This window comes from Equus przewalskii, chromosome 19, assembly GCF_037783145.1.
Source record: "Equus przewalskii isolate Varuska chromosome 19, EquPr2, whole genome shotgun sequence".
Taxonomy (NCBI): domain Eukaryota; kingdom Metazoa; phylum Chordata; class Mammalia; order Perissodactyla; family Equidae; genus Equus; species Equus przewalskii.
Genome location: NC_091849.1, coordinates 34,415,988 through 34,440,311, shown reverse-complemented (window position 1 = coordinate 34,440,311; position 24,324 = coordinate 34,415,988).

The following is a 24,324-nucleotide window of genomic DNA, read 5'->3' as shown; positions in this document are numbered from 1 at the left end:
CAGAGCAGCAAGGAGACCCATTAGGAGGCTCTTGTAATCTTCTGAGCAAGAGCTGACGGAGGGTGGACTTCGGATGTATCTAGAAGGTCAGATTTGCTGACCTGGCGTGTTCCACACGCAGGGCGTGTTCCAGGTATCTATCGCTCCATAACAAGCCACCCCAAATACCCGGTGGCTTAAAACAACCACAGTCACTTCTTTTGCTCGTGAGCCCACAGTTGGCAGGGCCCAGCGGGAAGGCTCGTCTGCTCCGGGTGACATCAGCTGGGACAGCGTGACTGGAGCTGCTGCAGCCGCTTCCAAGACGCCTCAGTCACAGCAAGCATGTGCCGCCGCCGCCGCGCTGGGCGCTGAGCTGGGCTGCCGGCCCGAGGTCTCGGCTCCCCCTCACACCAGCCCCCTTGGGATTTTCATGACACAGCAGCTGGGTAGCAAGAGCGAGTAGTCCAGGAACTACCCCGACCCTGCAAAGGCAGCATAATCACTCGTTCTCTAAACAAGGACTTGAATGAACGGCCACAAGGTGGACGCTGTGGGGCTCCTTAGGATCAAGCCTCAAGCCCCAGAACATCATTTCTATCGCCTTCTATTGGTCAAGCTGCCACCAAGGCCAGCTCTGAGTCAAGGAGCAGGGGACTAGATGCCACCTTCATCTTTCAGTGGGATGGGGAGCGGAGAATTTTTGGCCATCAGTAATCTGCCACAGGGTGTGAGAGAAGGAGGTGAGTCAAAGGTGACTCCAGGATTTGGGGGCTGGGCCACGGACATCCCAAAGATCTTACCTCCAGAGACAAAGCTGCGTGAACTGAGCCAAGCCCTCTCCTCTCATGGACCTGTTTGTTCCTGTCAAATGGAGGGGTTGGGATCAGAGGACAGCTGTCCCTCCAGCCCTGGTGCATAGCCACAGGGGCTGGGAGTGGCCGTCCCGGGAGACAAATGACCTCTCCGCCCAGGGCTGCTCCCTAAACCTCACCTGGGGGCCTGAGAGTAAGGCTGGGGGGCTGGACTTGAGAGGCACCCCTAAGCTCTCAGCCATTTCCCAGTATCCTGCCTCCACTTCCAGGCCAGGCTCTGACGTGCCCCTCCCTGCCACAATGGGCCTGACCCGGGCCAGAGCCCCACCGTGGTCAGGAAAGAGGTGGAAGTGTCCAGCTGGCTAATGCCAGGTTACGGTCTCTGTGTCTGCAACCCCTTATTTATCAGGGCATAATCAAGCATCTGGAGACCCAGAGGCAGTCAGCTGAGCCCCCGCCCACAGCTGCCCCCCGCTCTGGGCCAGGCAGCCTGTTGGGGACCGTGAGACGCTCTCCCTGATGCAGGAGCAGTGTTGCCGCTTGGCTGTGAGCACACACCTGGGGCGGCTGAGATGTATGCAGTTCCCCCCCTCCCGGAGGCAAGAGGGGCGGGATGGGGACCCTTGCCTGAACACCCTCCAGCCCAAACTCTCATGTACCCATGACTCTCCTGGAGGATATTGTTAAAATGCTGAATCTGATTGAAAAGGTCTGCGTGGGAGCCGAGACTCTGTATTTCTAACCAGCTCCCAGGTGACACCGATGCTGCTGGTCCACAGAGCCAGGGACGGTCTAGCCAGACCTGTGGCTTCCTAGATGGACACTGCAACACAGGCAGCCCGGCTGGAGGGGCCACCATCTAGCCCCTGTGCTACAGATACAGAGCACCTGTAAGGTCACCAAGCCCCAGGGGATGAGCTGTGTGACCTGAGGCAAGTTCAGGCTCTCAGTCTCTGCTCATCTGCAAAATGGGGAGAGGCCGGGACAGTGGGAGAGAGGAGGGGTTGAGGGAGGAGGGCCAAGGAGAGGATGGGGAGGAAGGGAGCACAGGAGGGGGAGGGTAGGATTGAAAAGGAGAGGAGAGGGCAGAATGACAGCGGGGCTGTCAAGGAGCCTTGAAGACAAAGGGATCTATCGGGAGTCCCAGCCGGGAGCCAGCACTGAGACAGCGAGTGTGATGAGGGGTGAGGGGCTGGTGGGGAGGGGACCAGTGAGGAGGAGGAGGCAGGGGAGGGCAGGCCTGAGGTGGGGCAGTTTCTCTATCTCATCCCAGGCTCTAAGGCACTGGGCAGAAATGAGGTTCTAGCTGCAACCCTTCTGGGAAACTTCTGCCTTTTCATTTATGAGGAAAAAGTGGGAAGATAACCCGGGGAGGCGCCGCTACTGTTTTTTTAAGCAATCGCAGCAAAAATGTCACCACTGGGAGCGTAAAGCCCATCAGGATGGTTAAGTAATGGCCTGGCCCTAGCCGCCCACACGCCTCCCCATCCCTGGACCATATTTCACCCCAGGCCCTGCGGCCCAGACTTGCCTGTAATCCGGTAATGAGCTGCGGGACCATGTAAACACCCACATCGGTCATCTCACTGGCGAGCCAGCCCCTGCTGATGCACACTCCAGAGCCCGTGAGGCCTGGACTGTCCCACCCTGTTCCATCACACAACTCCAAATAGGGAAACTGAGGCACGGGACTATTTCTGACCCCTTTCTGGACCACTAGACCCACTCATTGTACAGACTTTCCCCACCCACTCAGGGTCATGCAGGGGACCAGAGTTGTCCTTGGGTTCGTGGAATGACCGTTTTGGGGCCTCCCTGAAGAAAAGAGAGATGGACCTCTGTGTCCTCCTGTAGCCCACCCCCCAGATGGAAACTTTCTCTTGGGATTTTTGCCAGAAACAGTTCCTTGTGGGGTGAGGATGCCAGTGGGGAGGAGAAGGCCAGGTCTTGGAGGAAACAAAGGAATGAGGTCAATGTCCCGTCCGGGTAGAGGTTGGCATCTCAGGCCTCCTAAAGGTGCCAGGACAGTGAGGGCTCAGCGCTTGCTCAGGGTGTAAGGAGGGAGGACTCTGCCAGGAACGCCTGCAGCGTGTGGGCCCCGGGCTGGGCTCCGTGAGGAAGTGGGGGCCGGGGTGGGTTGAACAACCCCTGCCACATTTTGGCTCACATTGTTTCTTGGCCTGGGGTGCCCTCTCCCTCCTGAGCAGTTGTGAGTTTGTTCATCCTTCAAGGCCCAGCCCAGGTGCCACCTCCTCTAGGAAGCCCTCGCTGAACATTCCAACCTGCTGACTCCCACTTTCCCTGGCCTGCCCCAGGTGGCTCATAAATGGATTCCCGTCCACGGAAGCATCACACAGCACCCTGAGGCCAGTCTTGTCTCTTTCTCTAAACACACGGAAGCCCCTTAAGGGCAGAACCTGGCACTCGCCCTGGCGCCTGTGAAGAACGTTTGGAAATTTCCTCTCCCTGTTTCGCAGGAGGGCCCTGAGCACAGGGTGCTTCCAGGCCCTGCCCCCTGCCCCACACACTCTGTGTATCTCAGTTTCTTTATTTCTTTCCTGTCTATTTCTCCTGACTAGAATGTAAACCTCATCAGGGCAGCTGTTTTTGCCCGTTTTCTTCTCTGCCGTATCCCCAGCGTCTGGAATACTGCCTGGCTCAGAGTAGGTGCTGAATAAATGTCTCTCACATCCTGTTCTTTACAAAGTGAATTTATGCACTGGAAGTTTCTTTGCCTTGAACTAAAAACCTGGGTCATGGGGGAAGCCCATGCTACACCCCATGGCACAGCAGTTAAGTTCCCACGCTCCACTTCGATGGCCTGGTGTTCGCTGGTTCGGATCCCGGGTGCGGACATGGCACCGTTTGGCACGCCATGCTGTGGCAGGTGTCCCACATATAAAGTAGAGGAGGAAGATGGGCACGGATGTTAGCTCAGGGCCCGTCTTCCTCAGTAAAAAGAGGAGGATTGGTGGCAGATGTTAGCTCAGGGCTAATCTTCCTCAAAAACAAAAGAAACCTGGGTCACATAGGCAAATGATGGGCAGTGGTATGCTCTGCAGGGAGAGCACAGGGGAAAGGGGAGTCCTTTCACACCATTGCGGGATCTTGCCCCTGCCCCTCGGAAACCGGGAAACTACAAAAGTCCCTGTATCTGGACCGCAAGCCCTCAGAGAGCTCAAAACACAGATGGTTGTTGTCCATGTATTTCACTTGGACACACTGGAGAACGGTCAGACAACAATCGCTTTTTTGAGACGAGAGAAGTACTTGACTCGCCAAACGTCACACAGCAAGTTCGGGGGCCAACCGGAGCCCCACCCCCAACCCCAGGGGGCGGGCACTGCAGCCCACACCGGCTCTCTTCTACCGCCCACCGAGGCTGAAGGAGGCAAAAGACGAGGAAATTAGCTGACTTTGGAGTTTTGCTCCAAAATAAAATGTGAGGGTCTGTGATGGAGGCTGGGCTGCCGCCCCTCCCCTCCTGGCTGGCCCACGGGCTTCAGCACTAATGGAGCTGCTGCTCAGGCTGGGGCTCCACCTGCAGGCAGAGTGCTGGTCTGGTCCCCACCCGCCCCCACCAGCTGCTGCGGCTCTAGGGGGTCTGGGCTGGGCCGCAGAGTCTGCCTTTCTAACAAGGCTGATGCTGCTGGAGGGCACCAGCTTTGAGAACCACTGGCGGAGGCCTAGACGGGGAGGGAAGAAAGGCGTGAGGGCCTTTTGCTCTTTATTTATCCACTCGGGGTGGTTATGAATGATTAAAAGCCATAGGGATTATTTTTGTAATAATTTTAGAAGTTTTAAAAGAAAATGAGCAATTCATGCATGGTGTGAATGGCAATTATCTATTCAACCTAACAAGCATTTATGATGTGCCTACTGTGTGCAGGGCAGAATTTGAAATGAATAACACAGAGTCCCCATTGTCTGGACACTGAAGAGTCAGGATGGGGAGTGAGACAGATAAAACAGCATCGGCAGAAGGAAGGAGGGACCACACTCGTGTTTACAGGTACAATGGGAGCACAAGTGGCAATTAATTCCACCTGAGGAGTCGGGGAACACTGCCAGAGGAGGCAGCATTTGCACTCAGCCTTGAAGGACCCCAGCCAAGGGGAACAGTGAGCGCAGAGCTTGAAGAAATACAGTGCCTGCATTTTTAAAGAACTGGACCAAACGCCTGGGGTGCCAGGAGGCCTCCAGGATGGGGGGATGGAAGGCACTGGAGGCAGGCCAGAAGAAGCAGGTGGCGGACAGGTGCTCAAAGTCCCTGTCCATGAAACTAAGTGGCTGTGACTTCCCAGAGAGCCCTGTGAGTCATGAAGCAGAAAGATGGGACCCTCAGCCGTGCACTTCAGAAGGACGTCTTGGTGGGCATGAGGGTGGACTGGATGAGACGAGGCATGGAGGCTGGAGACCAGGGAGGGTGATGAGGCCCTGGGTTGGGGACAGTCGGGGAGCAGGCACAGAGAATGCCCCTAGTCGATGCCAGGCCTCGGGAGGGGAGAGAATGGGATGGGGGCGGGGATATGCTCTGAGGTTCTCAGGTCGGGGGCTGCAGAGGGTCATGATCTGTATCATGTGACCCCGCCCTAGTTCCCTAGTCACATCCGATTGGTTCACGTCTAGGCATGTCCAGGGGCAGGGGGTGGGAGCAGAGGGAGATTCTGCCCTAGACCTGCTGTAGAGGATCCCTTGCAACACATGAATAATTAAGGGCTCAGCCCTGATGCCCACCCCCCTTCCAGTCCTACCACAGGACTGGGCACTTAGCATGGTATTCCTCGAAAAGGAGGGCAGGAAGGGCTGGTGCAATCAGGGAGGGCTTCCTGGAGGAGGGAGCTGGATTTGGATGGGCAGAAGGAAGGGCAGAAGCCATGGCAGGAGGAGGAGGAGAGGCCAGGCAGCTCCTTAAGGGCCATCACTCCCTCTCTAACACTCTCAGGGCAGGAGTCCCAGTGCAGCCCTACACCTCAGAAGGACCTCTGCCTTCCTCAGCCACTTCACCCCTCTGGCCTGAGTCTCTAAGAGCAGCTCTGGCAGAGGGTGGCCTCTTAGCAGCTAAGGAAACAAGCCCAGGGCGTGCAGCGACTCGCCTCAGGTCAAACAGCCAGTTAGTGGCCCTGCAGGATCCCAAACCCAGGCCTCTTTCCCGTGGGGAGCTGGTCAGAGCTGGCCAGACCTCCCTGTGGGGAAATCTCCCAGCCTATGTGAGACACCGAGGGCCGGCCCAGAAACGCTGACTCAGAGCCTGGATGCTCTGCAGAGGGGGTGCAGGCCACCCAGAAACACCTTCAGCTCTAGCCACAGGCCCCTCGAGGCCCAGGAAAGGAGACTGGGCCTGGGGGTCGGGGTCAGGAAGCTAACTGTGTATGTCCTCAGGAACCTCAGACCCGCACCTCCCCGCCCCCCATCCTAGCGACCACCCATGTAGCCTGGAGTTTCTCTAAACTCCCCTCCCCGCCCCAGCGTGAGCCACAAGCTGCAGTACCTGTGGGTAACGGGAGAGGGGATGGAAAGATGCCCTGCTGGGGCCAGGCCGAGTGCCTGCAGACCTCTCCTCAGTGGCGGAGATCTGCACGAAGTGATGGCGGTGACAGGCACCAGGTGCCCAGACCTGCAGATCAATCGGCCAGGAGGTGAGGTGAGCCGTGTGAGTGTCCTGCAGCAGAAGTAGGATGCGGACACGTCTATAGTTGGAGTGCCCCCAGGTCTGGATTAACCCCCTCTGGTGACCCGTCCCCGCCTGAGTGGCAGCAGGAAACACTGCCAGCTCCTCCGCTTCCCACCTCCCTCTGCACCTTCCATCCTTCTTCCCCTCCCCAAGCCGGCCCCCACCCCCACCCCACCCCCACCCACTTCCACTTTGCTTCCTTCTCCCTCCCCTCTCCTGCCCGTCTCTCCCCTCCCTCCTCCTCCCCTCAGTGGTTGTTCCTGTGGGTCAAGCTTTGTCTGCCTCCTGTGTCCCCTTCCTAAACACCCCTGGGGAAGTTCCTAGGCAACATCAGTGAGTGCCCTTGATGACAGAAAGAGACCTTGGCACTCAGGCCCTGACAGGAGGAGAGTGAGAACACGGTGCGGGGGGGGGGGGGGGGGGGGGGGGGGTGGCGGGGACGACGTTAGAGAGCCCCTGGAAGCTCAGCAGAGAGGGTAGGAGGTCCACGAGCTGGACTCCTGCCTGACTTCCTGACCCCTGCTGTGTGTATGGCAGCAACAAAAGGAGAAGCCGACAGAGAAAGCCGAGGCTGGGAGGGCTGAGAAAGTGTCAGCACCTGCCTGAAGGGAAGGGTTGGGGCTGGCGGGGAGAAATCTGGCCTGACCCAAAATTCCAACGCCGCAAGTGCCCAGAGCCCATGCTGGCAGGGGCAGGGACCTGGGAGAGCCATCGTCCCCCCATCCCTGGGCCTGGAGGAATCACGCAGCCTGCCTAATGCGATGCAGCAGGTGGAATTAGGTCACAAGGTGCAAATGAGGCCATTCCCCACCCCACACCACGCACAGCAACCCAGCGTGGCATGTCCTCAGCAGGGACTGCCCCAGTGCTCCTCCCGCATCCCCAAGGAGGGCCCCGAGCCCTCTGGGTCCCCATCACCCTCATGAGGAGCCTCAGGTCACATCACCGCAGGGGGTGGAGGTCCAGCAAGAGGGACTCCTGCCTGACTCCCCAGGGCCGTCTTCAACCTGCACGTGCCAGCCCCCAGCAGCTTTCAAATTATGTCAAAATCTCCTACATCGAACGCCAGCCAGACGCAGTCTAGAGTGAACATATTGTCCCACACACTTGCCCTACCATTTTCCACATGTCTAAAGATGCTACTGTGATTAATAAAACACAAGCTCATCCACAGCGTGCCCAAATCCACAGCGGATTGTCGTCACTGTGAATTCCCTGCACAGTGACAGATTACCAAAAGTGTGGTTGGAAGTTTTTGTTTTCAAACAAATTAGTGTGGTTTTTATTCTTTTTTTTTTTTTTACCTTTTTTATTGTAGAGAATGTCAAAAATACACAGATGTACAGAAAATCATCTAATGAAGCCCCAGGTACCCATCACCCAGCCACAACCATCGTCAACTCATGGCCAGTCTTTGCGGCTCCCCCCCGGCCACGCCCCCTGCCCTGTTATTTTGAAGGAAATCCCAGCCATCATATTTCACCCGTCAATATTTCACTGCATATCTCTAAAAGATAAGGACTCTTCATTTTAAACAGAGTCAAAATATCATTATCACACTTAATAGCAAGGCTTTCATATCCAGGCAGTGTTCAAAGCTGTTGAAAGGCTTTATGTCAAACGTGGATCCTTACACTTGAAAAGGCAGCGAGCCGTTGTTCTCCATGTCTTCCTCTCATTTGACCGGAACTGTGCCTGCCTCTTAGTCTCCACCCCAATCCCGCCTCCAACACCGTAGATGGGAGCAATCTCATCTAACCCAGTCGGCATCCTCCTCTCTCCTCCAACCCACAGCGGGGAAGCAGGCTAGGACCACCACTTGTGGGCTCCACGGTGGATGGTCTAGAAACACTTGTTTAGTTACACTGAGTCATACTCTTACACTGGCACACAGCGGTAGATCTAAGGCCTCAAAGCTCTGAGGGCAGTGCGAAGAAGTGGGCACCCCAGCCCCCGAGCAGGAGCAGACCCACCAGCAGCGGTCCAGGTCTGGACACTGGGGGGTGGGGAAGGGGATGAGGGGTCTCATTCCCAGCCACTCTCCTGAAGGGCCTTGCCTGCCTAACCTCACTCCAGCTCCATCAGCCCCTGTGAGAGCTGTCCCTAAGCACCCTACTCTCCACACCATCTAAATGCACCTCCTCCAGGGAGCCCTCCTGGAGCTCACCTACACTGAAGGCCCACAAGCTTTGTCCTTTCCGTCCTCTGGACTTTGCCTGATGCACCCTTTACTGTGGATCATTTGCTGTGAGCTCCTGAAGGGCGGGGACAGTGCCTTGTCCATCTCTGACTCCCCCACCGTGAGCTCCCCATAGCTGCTTACAGCTGAACGAATGGCAGACCATCTTTCCACCCTGACATAGTCCTTCTGCTGCCCGTACCGATTCTCTCCACCCCTCTGGCCATTTTCTCACCTTTTAAACCAGGGCTCCTTACCCACAAATCCATTTGTTTCACAAACTCTAACTAAGCACCACTGTGTACCAGGTGCAGGACGGAGCCCTCGGGGTCGGGGAGAGGGGGTGGAGAGAGGAGAAGGCGAGGTCACTCCACTCAAGGGGAGGTCAGTGGGGGCGCAGTGACAAGGACAACGTCATGCACCTGTAGGCGTGACCGCAGGCAGCTTCTCCAAACCCTCCACACAGATTGGGCCCTACAACCCCTCAGTTCACACGACCCCAGGAGGCCAGGCTCTGCCCCACATCCAGGTGTTGGCCACTCAAACCTGAATCAGAGACACAGGCCTGTCCTTGGCAGAGATCACACTTAAGTAAGTTGGAAAAATATTTTCACAACCGCATCTGGTTAAATCTCAGGCCAAGCTGGGAGTGGAGCGGGATTTGGTGGGGCTAACAGGCCCAGTTGTGAGTTGATAAAAGGGAGACACAGGGAGGTGTGCCTTGCCCAAGGGGCACACAGCAAGGCAGGGAGGGAAGGAGCCTGGACACAAACCTAGCTCTCTACGCCTTTCACTGGTCCACACAGCCAGCCTCCAGGGACCACAGTGAGTGGAGACCCGGTCCCACATCCACCGTTCTTGGTGTGGCCCCCTCCCCAGCCCCAGGGTCATCACCCGGAAAAGCCACCTTCCTCCCTGCCTCTGGCATTCAGAGAGTGGGGAGGGACGTCCAGAAGCCCCCAGTGTGGCCTTCTCTCCTCCAGCCCCTTATATTACAGCTGAAGTAGCTGCGCCAAGATGGAGAAAATGCTAGGTGCTTATTGAGCACCTACCGTATACACCAGGCCCTTACATCCACTATCTATTTAATGCTCACAATGCCCCAGCACGGCAGACCTTACAATCCCCTTCTTCACACGAAAAGGGGCTCTAACCAGGCCGATTCCCAATGTTTCTGTAAACTCAATGGCCAGAAGAGGGAACAAATGTGCTGTCAGCAGTTCTCTGATCCATGCTGTGGAGACAGCTCTTTTGTTCTGGGGAAAATCATTTAGTAGGTTTGTTGTGTAAAAATGCAGCCAAAGTCCTCTTCTTGATTAGAGAGGATGGATCTGACGAGAAGCACGTGATTTTGGGGGCAGTGTGGCCTCTCTCTCTCTCCCTCTCTCTTTCTCCCTGAGCCCAGCACAGGTTGACGGCCTGGGCTCTGGCTCCAGGGCCGTGGCCAACGGAGCCCTCATTAGGGGTATGAGCAGGCCCATGGCACCAGGTCCAAGGCAGGTGAGAGCCGCCCTGAGGGAGAAGGGTTGGCAGGTGCCCGTGGAGACACAGGGCCTTCAGACCCAGGGCCGGGCACCTGCTGACCCATTTGACTTTCCCGCTGGCTAAGCCCCAAGCAAGGCTTGCTTAGACTCCAGAAACTAGTCTTGGCCAGGCTTTGTGAATTCAGGGAATTAGGCCTGTCTCCCGGCTTGGAGGGCAGGAGTTTGAGGAGGAAGGAATTGGCCCGAAAATGCCCACAGTGAGGAGGGGGCAGGCGGAGCCCAGGAACAGCCGTCACGCCCAGGTCGAGATGCTGGTGAAGCCCCTACCACGGATTTGGGGGATGTGCAAGACCTCCTTGAGGATCCCCAGAACAAATTGGAGAGGAACCTGGGAAAGGCTGGACTTCTTGCCGACAGCGGGAGGGGCTGTGTTGTGTGGGCGTTGACGGAAGCCCAGTCCCACAGACCGCAGAAGCGGGAGGCATCTGGTTACTACAGAGCGGAAAACTGAGGCCCCGAGGGGCGACACCGCTTGCCCAAGGCTCCCCAGAACCCCCGCCCTCCCGCCTGGAAGAAGGATGCCGCGGTCCCGCCCCGGCTCCGCCCCACCGCCCGTTCCTCTCTGGAGCCAGAGCGCCCCCTCTGGGCCGAGCGAGTGATCGGCGAGGCCCCTGTGGTCAGCATCTCCTCGCCTCTCAATCGGAGGCTCCGGCACCTGGTGGAAGGATCCCGGCTTCTTAGCGGGGTGCAGCCCGCCCTCACACGTGTGCCCGCCCTCTGGTTCGCTCTGATTGACTTCTTACTTCCCTGCCTGTCCAAACAATAATTAGGATCCCTTTTCCCTTATTAAGCAGCTGCTGCCATCACCGCTTCCGCCTCTTGGAATCACATTTCTCTTCCTTCTCTTTATCCTGGAGGCAGGTTTCTGACAAGTCCGCTCTTTCCATTTCCCTGTGAAAAGGGCAGAAGAAGGTTGGAGAAGAGGCTGGGGGTGGCGGGGGGGTTGGGGTGGCTTTCTTAGAATATGAACAAGGCCGGTTCTGCCTTCTAAGGTGGACGTGTCCTGGATGGAATAAAAGGTCACTTCCAGTCTCTCTGCAGGGAAACTAGGAGGGACCCTCATGACCCCATGGCCTTCCAACTCACCTGTCCCTGATGCTTGAATCCCCTCATTAGAGGTTTATCCCTTTGAATATGGCATGTTAAAATACAAATATTCCTGGAGGAAGACTAGTTAAACCGTCAATGGTTTCCGGTAGACATCTGTGCTGATCCCTGCCTGCTTTGCCTGCCCTTCCCCCCTACGCTCTGTATCACAGTGGCTGCCCCCAGAAAACTACATTTCCCAGGCGCCCTGCCTGCTGACTTCCTGTCAGGTTCGGCCAGTGGAAGCCACTGGCTGGAGACTGGTGGGAGGGAGAAAAGGAGAAGCCAGAGTATTTCTTCCCTCTCTCTGATTTGTGGTGCGTTTGCCTGTGACTGCTTCTCTGGCAGTGGCCGCTTCTCTGCTGTGGCCTCAGCTTCCCCAGTTTGACCCCTCCCCTTGGGCAGCCCCCTCTCCACATCCCAGCTCCCACCGGGCAGCCCCAGCTCCTGGGCTGGTCCCATCACCTCTTTCCCTTGTGCCTCCATCCTAGGGCGGGGCACCTTCCTGCCATCAGCAGTCTAGGGGTTGGTCCCGCATCTCCTGTTTCGGTTCCTCCAGCACCGCTGTGACTGGTTCTGCATGTTGTATTCCGTCTACTGGACTACCTGGCAAAGCTCCTGCTTGGACTCTCACCGACAAAGCGACTCATCTTAAAATGTGCAACACGAAACTGTCCATTCCACCTCCCCCAACATGATCTCTTTCTCCCTCACTCTTCTCCAGCCTGGTAAACACCACCACTGTCCACACAGTACACGAGTCAGAAACCTAAACACCATCCTTGACTCTTTTTCCATACATCCAATCTATCACCAAATCCATTTGCAAGCATGTATCTTGACCCCTTGGTTTCTATCACCACCATCATGTCTCACCCGGCCCGTAGCCCCCCAACTGGTGTCCCTGCTTCCTTTCTTGCCTCCCCACAAGCTACTCTCCACACAGCACCCAGAATGAGCTTTTAAAAACAAAACTCAGATCACATCCTCCCCTGCCTAAAACCCCTCAATGGCCTTGCATTTGAATCCAGATTCTTGTCCAGGGTCAATCGGGAAGTGCTCATTCACAGCTAGTACCACCCGTCTCTGGCTAGCTTAAGAAAAAAAGGCTCTGCTGGAGGATATTGGGGCCCTCAGAATTGATGACAGGAGACTCTGGGTTTAGAAAACAGACAAGAAGCATCTTTTGGCAGGAACAACCTTGGGTGGGGAACACACCCAAGACTGCTAGGTCCCACATCCTTCATCATTGCCTGGGAGGAGCCTGACTTTCTTCCCATCTTTGGCTCTTTGAGATTCAAAGTCCAGAGCAAGAGGAAGCAATCAAGCGCCATATCCTAGCCAAGAGAGAAAGAATCTGGACCCTCTGGCTTCCCTCTCTCTGCCCCAGAAGAGAAGGATCATGGATACTTGACAGCCAAAGCATGACAAATGTCCACAGGTAGCTTTCAGGCATGGCATGATCCAGCTCCTGCCTCCTCCTCATTCCCAGCTCATCCACTCCCCCTAAATCCTCTCACCAGGCTCACTCCACATCATGCTGAACTATCAGTTTCTAAAACACAGCCAAGATCTTTCCTGCCTCTACATCTTCCATCAGGGCTGCCCCTTGCAGAGAAGTGCTGCCCCATGACCCTGGCTGCCCACAGTCCTCTTGCTTGCTCCACTTTCCCTGCTGGAGGGGTGGGAGGGATGAGGGACCTAGTCTCATGTCCAGTAGGTGCCCAGGCCATGCTCCAGTCAGCTGTGGTGGGTGACCCTCATCCAGCCTCTGCGGCCAGCACATTCGCAAAGCCTGGGTGTTGTCAGGGTGGCCTTGGGCCCAGGGCTGCTTTCCCCAGGGGAGCACCTTCAGGTGCCAGCTGCACCCTCCCCCAGGCCCAGGATCTTCCAGGAGGTGCTTCTCCCAGAGGCAGAGCTCCCCATCCTCAATGGGCACAGGAATCCTGTCCCTCTCTGTCCCTTCTCCCAAACGCACCTCCTTCCGCCTCCCCCCACCTCCTTCACCACCAACAGCTGCAAAATTTCAGCCTGAGAGCATAAAAGACAGGTGCTTGTCTCTGGCTTTATTCTTTTAAGAAGAAAAACAATGAAGAGACAAACCCTAGGAAATCAAGTGGAGGAAAAAACCCAACCCGGCGTTCCGGGGAAATGTTAAATCAGCAAATTGAAATGCCGGAGATGAAAGTGGGACGGCCGGGTGGAGCCTGTCACACCCGCGCTCTGACAATGACAGTGTAGTGATGGTGGGGGGGTGCAGCAGTGCCAGGCTGCCATGCTTGACATCAGCGCCCTCATTCTGCAGGCTTCTGAGTTCCCTGCCCCGTGCTCTCCCTGCCCCTGGGCCTTCCTCGTCTCCGGCTCCAGCCTAGACACTGTGGGTTGCAGGGAGTTCTCTTGCCCCTGCCCCCCCACCCCGTTCAAATTGTACTTAAGTCCCCAACCCTCACCCCCCCATCATGTAGGAGAGTGGTCCCTAATGGGGATGTGATATTGCAATTTATAATAAGAAATTCATATTTGGTTTTCCCCCTTTTCTGGCACAAAGCCCTTGGAGCTTCGTAAGCAATAAGAGCAATGGGAGCATCTTTAGTTATAATATCTGATCTTTGTCCTCGGTTCCTGAGACAGCTCCTGAGCCATAAAGGTGAAAGGAGCGTCTGGTTTTCAAAACGAACCTCTTTCAACAACACCTGAGTTTATGTTGTGAGATGACTTTTGGAAAGCCCCTAAGGATGGGGGCTGGTTGCCAAGGGAACCAACCAGGTGATTAGAGGGTTGGCACTTTCATCCCACCCAGCTCCAGGGAGGGGAGAGTGGCTGGAGATTGAGTTCCGTTGCCAAAGGCCAATGATTTCATCAATCACGCCTACGTAACGAAGCCTCCATGAAAAATGCAAAAGGACTGGTTTGGAGAGCTTTCAGGTTGGTGAACACATCTGCATTCCGGGAGGGTGGTATACTCCAGTTCCACGGGGACAGAAGCTCCTGCACTCGGGACCCCTCTGAAGCCCACCCTATGTACCTCTTTATCTGACTATTCGTCTGTATCCGTATAATAAACTGGTAAACTTAAGTAACTGTTTCTCTGACTGGGGTCTGTAGGCTGCTCTAGCAAAGCAATCAAATTGGAGGAGAGGATTCTGGGAACCGCCAATTCATAGCCCCTTGGTCAGAAGCACAGGTGAGAACCTGGCCTTGCGACTGATGTCGGGGGTGAGGGGGTCTTGTGGGACTCAGACCTTGCCCTGTGAGCTCTGACTCTATCTTCAGGTAGGTAGTGTCAGAATTGAGTTAAACCGTAGGACACCCAGCTGGTGTTGGAGAATTGCTTGGTGGTGTTGGACAAAACACACATGGGAGATGGCCTCAGCAAGTTTGGCGAGGAGATAGTGGCCTCCTTGGCTCTTCAGACATTGCCCCCCTCAGGGCCTAGACCTCCTATATGGGAAGCGGCCCCCCTGCCCTCCTCCATCCCAGAGAGCTTAGCCCTCAAGGAGGTGGGCTGCATTCCTGTTTCCAGAGCGCCAACACTCAGTCCCCTCGTCACTGACTGTGACCATAGACCTCCTGGACATAGGAGGGTGCCAAGTGGATTAAGTTCTCAGGGGAAAGGAAAAGCGAGAAAGAGGTGGCTACCATCTGTGGAGAGGGGCCCAGCAGGTGTAGCTACTCACCCCTAGGCTGGGAGACGGGGTTAGGGGGGAAGCAAACACTGTTCAGAGAGGAGAGGAGAACCCCCAACAAGCAGCCAGCAGGATGGAGCAGGGGCCAATGGGAGGAAAGGGGGAGCCGTGGGTACCCCTCCCTGGAACCTGAGCTGACCTCGGGGACGGCAGCTTGTGAGTTGCAGGGCAAAGGGGAGGCCTGCTGCCTGCCCAAGCAGCCACCCCACACCCACACTGTGCCACCCTCTAGCGAGCCGTCTCCTGCACAGCGTCTGCCCATGAGGGGCTGTGTGGAGCTGGTCCCTGTGGGAGCCTGCCCTCACTAACAGGCTGGGAGTCTTTCAGGGCACAACAGGGCCTTCTCTTTGGCACGGTGCTGGGCCTGTCATCACAAGCTTTGAGGGAAAATGATGAGGGGACAAATTGCCACCACCCCCCCCACCAATGGGCCTGACCAGGCAGGAGGCTGAGGGCATGGCTGCCAGGGATGGTTGTTTCCAGGGCTCCTCTCCCTTGAGAGCTAATAGTGGGCCCCACCCAGAGCAGGAAGGATGCAGCAGAGTCTGCTCACACTCCCCTCTCCATCCTCCTCAACCTCTTGTTCTCCCAGCTTCCTGCAGGGACACCCAGCCCCACTCTGCCTCTGAGTACCCTTGAATGAGGGTAATCATTCCAGAGATGCAGCAGGGGATGTTTTGCTGCCCTTAGGGGAAAGGGAAATATGTCCCAGTCTATTTGTTTAAATTATTCAGCTCTCCAAGCTTCAAAGCTGCATGAAGTGGTGCTCTGGGCTGGCCGGGGTGCCTGGTTAACTGGGGCTACGTGGGACCATCAGCACCACGGACAGCGCCCCGGGTCCAATTGGCCCCCAGGCACCTACAGGCTGGAGGATGGGGAGGGGTGGCTCAGGGCCTAAGAAAACACTACCCTCGAGGCCCTGAGAGCACATCCCTTTCACTGCAGCTTGAAGGGACATCAGATTAGGAATGTCACCGCCGGGCCCAGTTGCCTGGTAATCAACCATTCTCAGTGCCCTGCATGGAAAGGCAATTAAAGCAAGAATTAAAAAGCCATAGCATCATTTAAAATCCCATAACACGGCTGGCCTGAAATGTGTCCTCCATCTCTGGGGAAGGTGGAGGTGGGGTGTGGGGAGGTGCTGAGGGCAGAGGGATGTGGCAACGAGGGAAGAGGTAGAGGCGGAAAAGGAGAACATGGTGGCATGGGAACGAAGAAGGTTTCTGAGGCTTGTGCGCCTTCCCACCACATAGCTAAAGTCTGCTCACCCACCCCACACCTCTCCCTGGGAGCCCTCCCTGATGACTCCAGCCTTAAAGAAGTCTTCTCCCCTGGAGTCCTCTAGAGCTTAACAACCATCTCATGGTATTCAGCGCTGGTTCCTGGCTGTTCATCCTTCCTTCTCAAGCAGAGCGTGTGCTCCTGCAGGGGTGGGCTGTGCTTATGTCATCAGTGTCCCCCCCACCAGTGCCTAGCACAGAGCAACACTGGGTAGGTGATCCTTAACTACTCATTGACTGATTCATCAGCTGAAGCTTTTAAAGTAGTCCCACCCTTGCACCCCATGACCTCCCCCAACCCACCAAGGCCATCCCTAAAGTGAGAATAACACAACTCAGGATCCTCATGAGCCTGTGTGTCAGACACAAAGCGCGTCTGCCCGTTCCCCCCTTTTGTTTTGCGTGTCTGCAAAGGGTTTGTGCACATTCCTCCATGAATAAGCTCAGAATTTGCTTTTCACTCCTAAGAGACCCAGAGAATTTCTAATCTGCTAAAATGACGTTAACCCTTTTCACATCAAATAAAGCCCTCCTGCAGGTAATCTTCCCATCACAGGCTAGCTGCCTTGATGTGACTGGCAAGTGAGGGAGGATACTCGGCTCCCTTTCATTTTCCATCCTCCTTAGTAAAATCTGAAACCAGGAGGATTCGAGTTTGATTGGAGCTGTTCTTGCAATTTATGCCTCCTGTCCCTTGGGAGCTTACACGTGTCTATTTTAGATAAATCTCCGCTTTTTCTCTCCTTTTTACAAAGAACAACTGCAAATCTCTGAGGATAGCTTTTCTTTGGGGTGGAATTCAGTTCTGACAGTCAAACATTCGTGAGACGGGCCCTGGGTGAATAATGATTGGATGAATTAGCTCTGTGATTGGGTCTTGCCTGGGACCTGGGGATGTTCTCTCAAAGTCCTGCGGTGGTTTTGGCTTCACTTTCCCAATAACTTAGTAGCTCTTTCAAGAAGAATATTATTCCAAGAAGTAGAAAAGAAAAAAGAGGGGTGCATGCTGCCAGGGGAGTCGAGGGTGAGCTCTAACACCCCCATCTTCAGAGCCACCCTGGGCAGCTCTTTCTGGTTTTAGATCTAGGCAGGAGAAGCCAAGCTTGCCACTATCCAAACTGCACTCTCCGAGTTCATCCTGTCTGCATCCTGGATTCTGCAGTGTGGACACAAGATCGTGCCTCTGGCTCACCCTACTATCCAACTGGGATTTTAGGACCTGCCCGTTTGGCACATACTTCACTTAGATGTGGTGCACGAGATACTGCAAGGGTTCAGGACCTGAGGAGCATACTCATTGTGGTGGTGGAGCAGGTCTCTGCTCAGCCAGACATCTATGAAGGGTCTGGAGCTGTGAACGGCCCCTGAGCACCAGATCTGAGCAGGAAAAATCTCTCAATTCCTGGGTGAACTCACCTTCCTTCCCTGCTCCCCATACTTGCCAAGACCCCAAGCGGCCACCCAGCCCTAGCCCTGGACCACAGCGGAAACAGAACCCTCCCCTTTTCGCTGCCGCTCGCTCCAGAGCAGGTCGGTGGGAAGGAGGCCTGTGTGACTGCCACAGCTGTCAACCGGAAGGCTGCATGTGGGCCTCTGCTCCCATTAGCAGCCGCTGGCAGCTCCCCAAATCCAAAGCCATCAGCCCAGCAGATGTGGGGAAGTCGATGACTGAGGTTCAGTAATGCGATGGGAGAGAAAAAGTTTGGACAGCTAGCTCCTTTTACTTGACTCTACCCCGGATTAGGCTGACATTTGAAACGACTTTGGCTCCCATCCACACGGCGTAAAACCTCTACCGAGACTTCTCTCCTCCTTAAACATGAAAGCACAAACTTTTCTCAACCACAGGCTTCCTTAATCATTTATGAAAATGTGTCAGCTGTCCCTGCCTCCTTGTTCCAGCGCTTCGTGCCCTCGGATCAGGGAGCTGGGAGCTGCCCGCCCTGAAGGAGTTGAAGAGAAAGGAGACACTTCAGCTTATGAGAGGCCAACCTTTCCTCATAATTAATTCGTCACTTCCAAAGCCATCTGCTTTCTCCTCACGCACATCCATCATCTCCGTAAAAATATAAATACATAGATTTAAAATTCAATTAAAAGGAGGCCCCGGTGTCACCAGTTCAATTCACAGAAGGAGCAGAAAAAATAAATCCCACCCAAGCCCAGCCCACAGACAAAGCTCTTAGCACCCACATCCCGTCTCTGGAAAAAGTTATGTGGCCTCTTCTTGAAGTTTTATAGCTGCAGCTTTCATGATAAACCCCCATAAATAGAAAAGGAACCCAGAAGCAAGTTGGGGACTGGGGCATTTCTAGGAATGTATTAACCCCCCGGGGAAGTATTGACCCAGAAGGCAGCAGGAATGTGATTGTAAAACCCAGCCGAGTCCCCACGTTCCGTGCCCACTGTCAATAGTCCGGGAGGCTGGACCGAAAAGGAGAGCATTTTATCGGATTGTTCCGCATCCAGGTTGTCGGCACGCATTGAATGAACTCAACAGGAAATCAGAGATGCAAGAATGTTAATTCAAGGAGCAGATGTGTAACACACAAACAAGGAGCTCAGCAAATTGGAAATTAATTCTGGGTGGGCCCTCTCTGCTTTTGTCTCTCTTCCTCTCCACCTGCACTATTTCTATCCCAGGGGTTCTTGGGGTACAGTGGCGTGTGCTGTGCATCATTTCTCAATGAATCATTGGTGAGTTCTGAAAAAAGACCCTAAGCCATAGAAAGAAAAGAATAAAAATACCCCACAGGTCACCAAAGCCTGTGTCCCCTGGGCCAGGGCACAGTTGTTACCTAAAATACATCTCTCGGTGGCGCTTTGCTTGCCCTAGTTTTAAATGCCATCACCGTCAACTAGTGTTTTTGCTCATGAGCCCAGTGGCACACCTCTAGCTCTGTGAGGACATCAAGGACGTTAACCGGAAGCTGGAGCAACAGCTGTCCTGCCCCTCCGCCTCTGCCCCTGCCCTTGAGAAGCTGGGTTCTTTGCCTTCCTTGGCCTCTGCTTCCGTGAGCAGCGCACGTTTAGCTCTTCATAGCACTCTGGGCAAGCTGACCTTTGGAAACCTTTCATTTTTAGACCTTAAGCTTTGGCGCTCCCAGCAATCTCTAGGCTATTTTGGCTCATCTGAACTCTGTCTTGCTTTCGCCACCATCCTCTGCCTCTTTGAGGGTGCCATCTGGAAAACAGGGCTGAGTCTGAGCTGCCATGCCTCCCCACGGGTGCCCCCCCCCCCGCCCCCGTTGCAACTTTCCTTCTCTGAGTGTCCTTTCCTTTCTCTCCTGTGTCCTTGGGGCCTGGATGACACATGCCCAGCAGCTCACCTACCATTTCCAACTTGTGGTCCTAACCTCCCGATGTCTTCTTGCATTAGCTCTCTCTCCTCCCTGATGTTTGCTACATCTCCCAATTTAGTATCTTCTGCAAATTTAATTAACATGCCGGTGCCTCCCTGTTCCAGGCCATTAATGAAGATGTTATGGCAGTCCCCGGCAAACAATCTTTTCAAGGGCAAGAGCGGAGGAGAGCTCAACTGCTAATACCTCTGCACACCGTGGGGGAAGTGGCCATCAAGTGCCCACATGTGGTTTGAGTCATTTCCTCTGAGTTTTGTGGACTTCCGTTCCCAGACTTGGGTTAGGTTTTATGCACCCCTCCCCCCCCCCCCACCTCAGCCGCTGCATGTCTGTGCTAATTCCCGTTGGGAGAATGAAGAGCCGCAGACTATGCCTGCCTTTTATTTTTGTCCAGTTTCTAGTGGAGAAACAGCCACTAATCGAACATTTGTAGAGAGAGACAGTGTACATGAGGAAGACAAAGTAGTCGTTATTAGGCTTGTTATCCGCCCATCTCTCCATTTCTGAAGCAGTAACCGTGACAGCGGAAAACACACATTGAGGACCAGGGCACCAGAGAGGGGAGAGAAGACGTGTTCCTGGTGAGACAGTTCCTAAAGGGCGACCGCAAGATCTGCAGCCCGGGGAGCCCGAAGAAGAGGCCCCTCCATCCTTGCGGCGTGTGCCACCAGCATTGTTGTGACCCCGTAGCAGATCTGGAGCCCCATTAGTCTACATTCCCTTCTGTGTCATGAGGAGTAGCCCATCAGGAACCCCGAGTTGCCTTCCTTCCGCACCAGACTGCAGCTCTTATACCGTAATACTGCAAATTGCTTGGATCAGAAGTACCGAATCCCGAGAGAGACCCAGGATAATGCTCTTCACGCCCAGAAAATTGATCCCGGGTTATTTACTGTTCCCAGCACTTCCCTTCTCCCCGTCTCTCACTGCAGGCCCGTCTCGGGTTCCAAGGCTCCTAATCATTTCTCAGAGTGTCTTGAAGATATCTCTGGCCCAGAGCCCAGGCTGGCCCAGCAGAGCCCGGCGTGGAGGGCAGTGGGACTGGCTTCACATTTCCCCGGTGCTCGGCAGACAGGCCTGGCCCACCGTCTGCAGTCCTCCCTGGGTCCAAACCTAAGAATGCACGAGAACAACCTGCTCTTGTCCCAGCTGGTCGGCTGGGACTGCATCATGTCAGACGCCTTGCCGAAGGATGACTCAGGGAGAGAGTGGCAGGTTTGGAGAACTTGTACCCGCCCCTGTTAAGGGCCTCCCTCAGCTCTAGGCATCCGCTGCTCACCCATCAAATGTTGAGAGGCAAGAAAGCACAGTGGGTTCTGAAGCCAGACTCCTGACTTTGAATCCTGGCCCTGCCATTTTAATAGCTGTGTGACCTTGGGCCAGTTGTTTCACCTCAGTTAAAATGGGATAATAGCCACACTGAGCTTGTGGGGTTGTTGTGAGATTTTTAAAAGCTGATATGTGTGATGCCTGGCTGTTATTTATTACATATCAAATACTTCCCACACTCCAGACACTGTCGAGGTCAGAGGTCAGCAAATTTTTTCTATACGGTCCAGATAACGAACATTTTTGGTTTTGTGAGCCATAATGTCTCTGTCACAACTATTCAACTCTGCTGCTGTAGCCCAAGAGCAGCCACAGACCATACACGTATGAATGAGAGTGGCTGTGTTCCAATAAAACTGTATTTGTGGATGTGGAAATTTGAATTTCACATAAATTCACATGTCACTAAATATTATTCTTCTTTTTATTTTTTTAATTATTAAAACATGTAAAAATTACCCGTAGCTCACAGGCTATGTAAAAAGGGGTGGCGGGCTGGATAGGGCCCATTTTTGGCCGCCCCCTGGTCCAGGCATCGGACATGGAAATGCCAACATGTCCCGCCATAGGAGCTCCCCCCGTGGTGCAGGAGGAGCCTCCCCGGGGCCTCCCTGAGCCTGGAAACCTGGGGGGCTCCTTCATGGCTCTCATGCTACTTTGCCCCCTGCCAAGGCGTCTGATCTTGTCTTAAAAGCTCCTCTTGAACTGGTGGTGGTGACACTCTGATCAGGCCAAGGCCAAGGATGGCAACTCAGTTCCGAGCCCTGACGTTTTGAGCTCTAATTCCTCTGAGATAAATCTCAAAGCTTGTGGAGACCCAACGTGCAAGTCCAGCAGCCTTCAGTCCAGCTTGCTGGTGGAGTTCCAACCTCACATCGGGAGCAGAACAGAGACCCCGCTGGTAGGAAGCCTTGCCGAGCAGGCGGTCGGAGGTAGTCTGGGTTGGGTTTGAAGCACTGTAAACATTTGTTTCTTTCTGAGGGGAAAAGCCAGAGCAGACCAAAGGATGACAGGGTACGGGTACCTGGACAAGAGGTGGTCCCCATCCCGATGTTTGGGGCATTCTCTCCGGAAGGCACTAATGGCCAATGAGGTTCACCTGGGGAAATGGCTTCTGCCCACCCAGACCCTTGGGACTTCACACCGGTCTGCCCCAGTCACCTCCCCACTGGTCTCCCAGCCTCACCTCTCCCTGCTTGAACGCCTGCACCCCTCCTCCGAGTGATCTCCCCAAGTGACGCTTTTGTCATGTCATCCCCTTCAAAGCACCGTGAAGACTCCTGATTTCCTCCGCCAGCAAATCTAAACACTTCTGCTCAGTTTCTAAGGCCCCAGACTGACCCTCTCCCAATCCACGCAGGGGACCTCCTGTGACACCCCATCCTGTGCCATCCTCCACACCTGTGTGGGCCCTGCACCCCAGAAGCCCCTCTACTGCCACACCTGGCCACTTGTATGAAGAGACCTTGCAGTGGGGTCGCAGAGGAGCTATTTAGTCTGGCCTCAGTTTCCTTATCTGTAAAATGGGGGAAATAAGAGCACCCACCTCATGGGGAGGCCGAGGTTTAATTAGAACATGTGTGTCAAGTGTTCCCTGAGTGGTGCCAGAGGCGCCACCATGTTCGGAAATGGCCCCGGCCAGCTGCAGCAGCAAGCCCCATCTGACTCCGGAATACATTCACCTCTTCCCTCTTTGAAACTTTTTTTTTTTTCTGCTTTTCCTCCCCAAATCCCCCAAGTACATAGTTGTATATTTCAGTTGTGGATTCTTCTAGTTGTGGCATGTGGGATGCCGCCTCAATGTGGCCTTATGAGCGGTGCCATGTCCACGCCCAGGATCCGAACTGGTGAAACCCTGGGCTGCTGAAGTGGAGCACGTGAACTTAACCACTTGACCATGGGGCCAGCCCCCCATCTTTGAATCTTTAAATTTGCCATTTGAATGACGCAGTGACTATGAAAGACCTCCTGGAAAGGTGTCCCGTCTCCCCACAGAGGCTGCCAACCTATAAACATTCTGTACCTTACTCATTTCCTTGGCTCCCACAGAGCCGCTGGTGCTCACTGCCCTGGGTCTGAATTGTGATTTCTTTTCATTAATTGATTGAAACCCTGCCACACACGCCTGAGCCCTTTCTTTCATGAGGGGCTCCAGGGGGAAGACTGAAGACAAGCCATTTTTCTAATCCAGCCCTCCGACAGGCTGCCAGAGAATCTGATCGCTAAGGAGTTGGCCTGGAGATGCTCAACTTCATCACATATTTAGGTAACGAGGAAGAAAGGGCTTTTGTTCAAACAACTGTCTGAGCACAGCTGAGTGCTAAGTGGACAGGAGTAAGTGCCATCTGGGTGGGAGCTGGCGTCCACCAAACCCGGACGGTGGCTCGAGGAAGAGGCCCTCCGGGAAAGCCCCAGAAGTGCACCGCATAGCAGGCCCTGCCTGTTGTTTCCACGAGCTCCAAGAATCCAGGCTCCCCACTCAGAGCCCCCAAAGTTGTGGCCAAAGGTTAATGGGCTCCAAAGGGAGGACAGGAAGTGTATAAAGGCCCGTCAGACCAGCTAGACACCAGAGGATAAGCAGAGGGAGGCTCTGTCAGGCCCACGCAGCCCACACTCTCGCCGTGAGTAGCCAAGGAAGACAGTGGGTGGAGAGGGGTCAGCATAAGCCCTAGGGCAGAACGGTGGCGTGAGCCAAGTCAGCCCAGTCCAGAGCTCTCTAGAGTGAGCTGACCTGCTCCTGCGCCCCTCTGCCACCTTCCAACACCTCGCTGGGCTTCAGACTGAGAGCTGAGAGCTGATTTCCAGAGTATGGGATAAAGCCACACAGAGTGAGAAACAGCAGAGCCGCCCCGAGGCATGGAGGTCAGAGGGAGGAGCAGGGGGTTGCAACTCCTGGCAAAAGAGAGGCTGTTTGGGGTGGGTGGTGTCATCGACTGGGGCCCGGAACCCAGGCCAGAGCTCAGCATGGACGCAGGACCCCGCTCAGCATGGAAGCTTTGCTCTGGGAAGTTAAGGGAAAAAGCTGGTCCCTAGGGAGAGGATGTGGCCGGGCAAGTGGATGCGGGCCTGGCACCACCACGGGAGGAGGGGGTAGGAGACAGGAGCCCCTCACGCAGAGCTGAGCCCCTGAAACTGGGCCCTGACGATGGGAGAAGGAAGTCAGCGCCTCACCGCACGGTGAGAAGCTCTCTCTCCCATTCAAGCTCCCCGAACACAAATGAATGTAGGTGACAGGCCGACTGCCAGTTGGATCAAGAAAATGAGCAACAATTGGATTTTGCCCTTCTTTATTCAAAGTTTTTATTGATTCTTATGGAGTGAATTAAATGTGAACACCAGAATGAAAAGGGATCCATAGCACCTCCATGAAGGAAATGGGACGCCATAAAT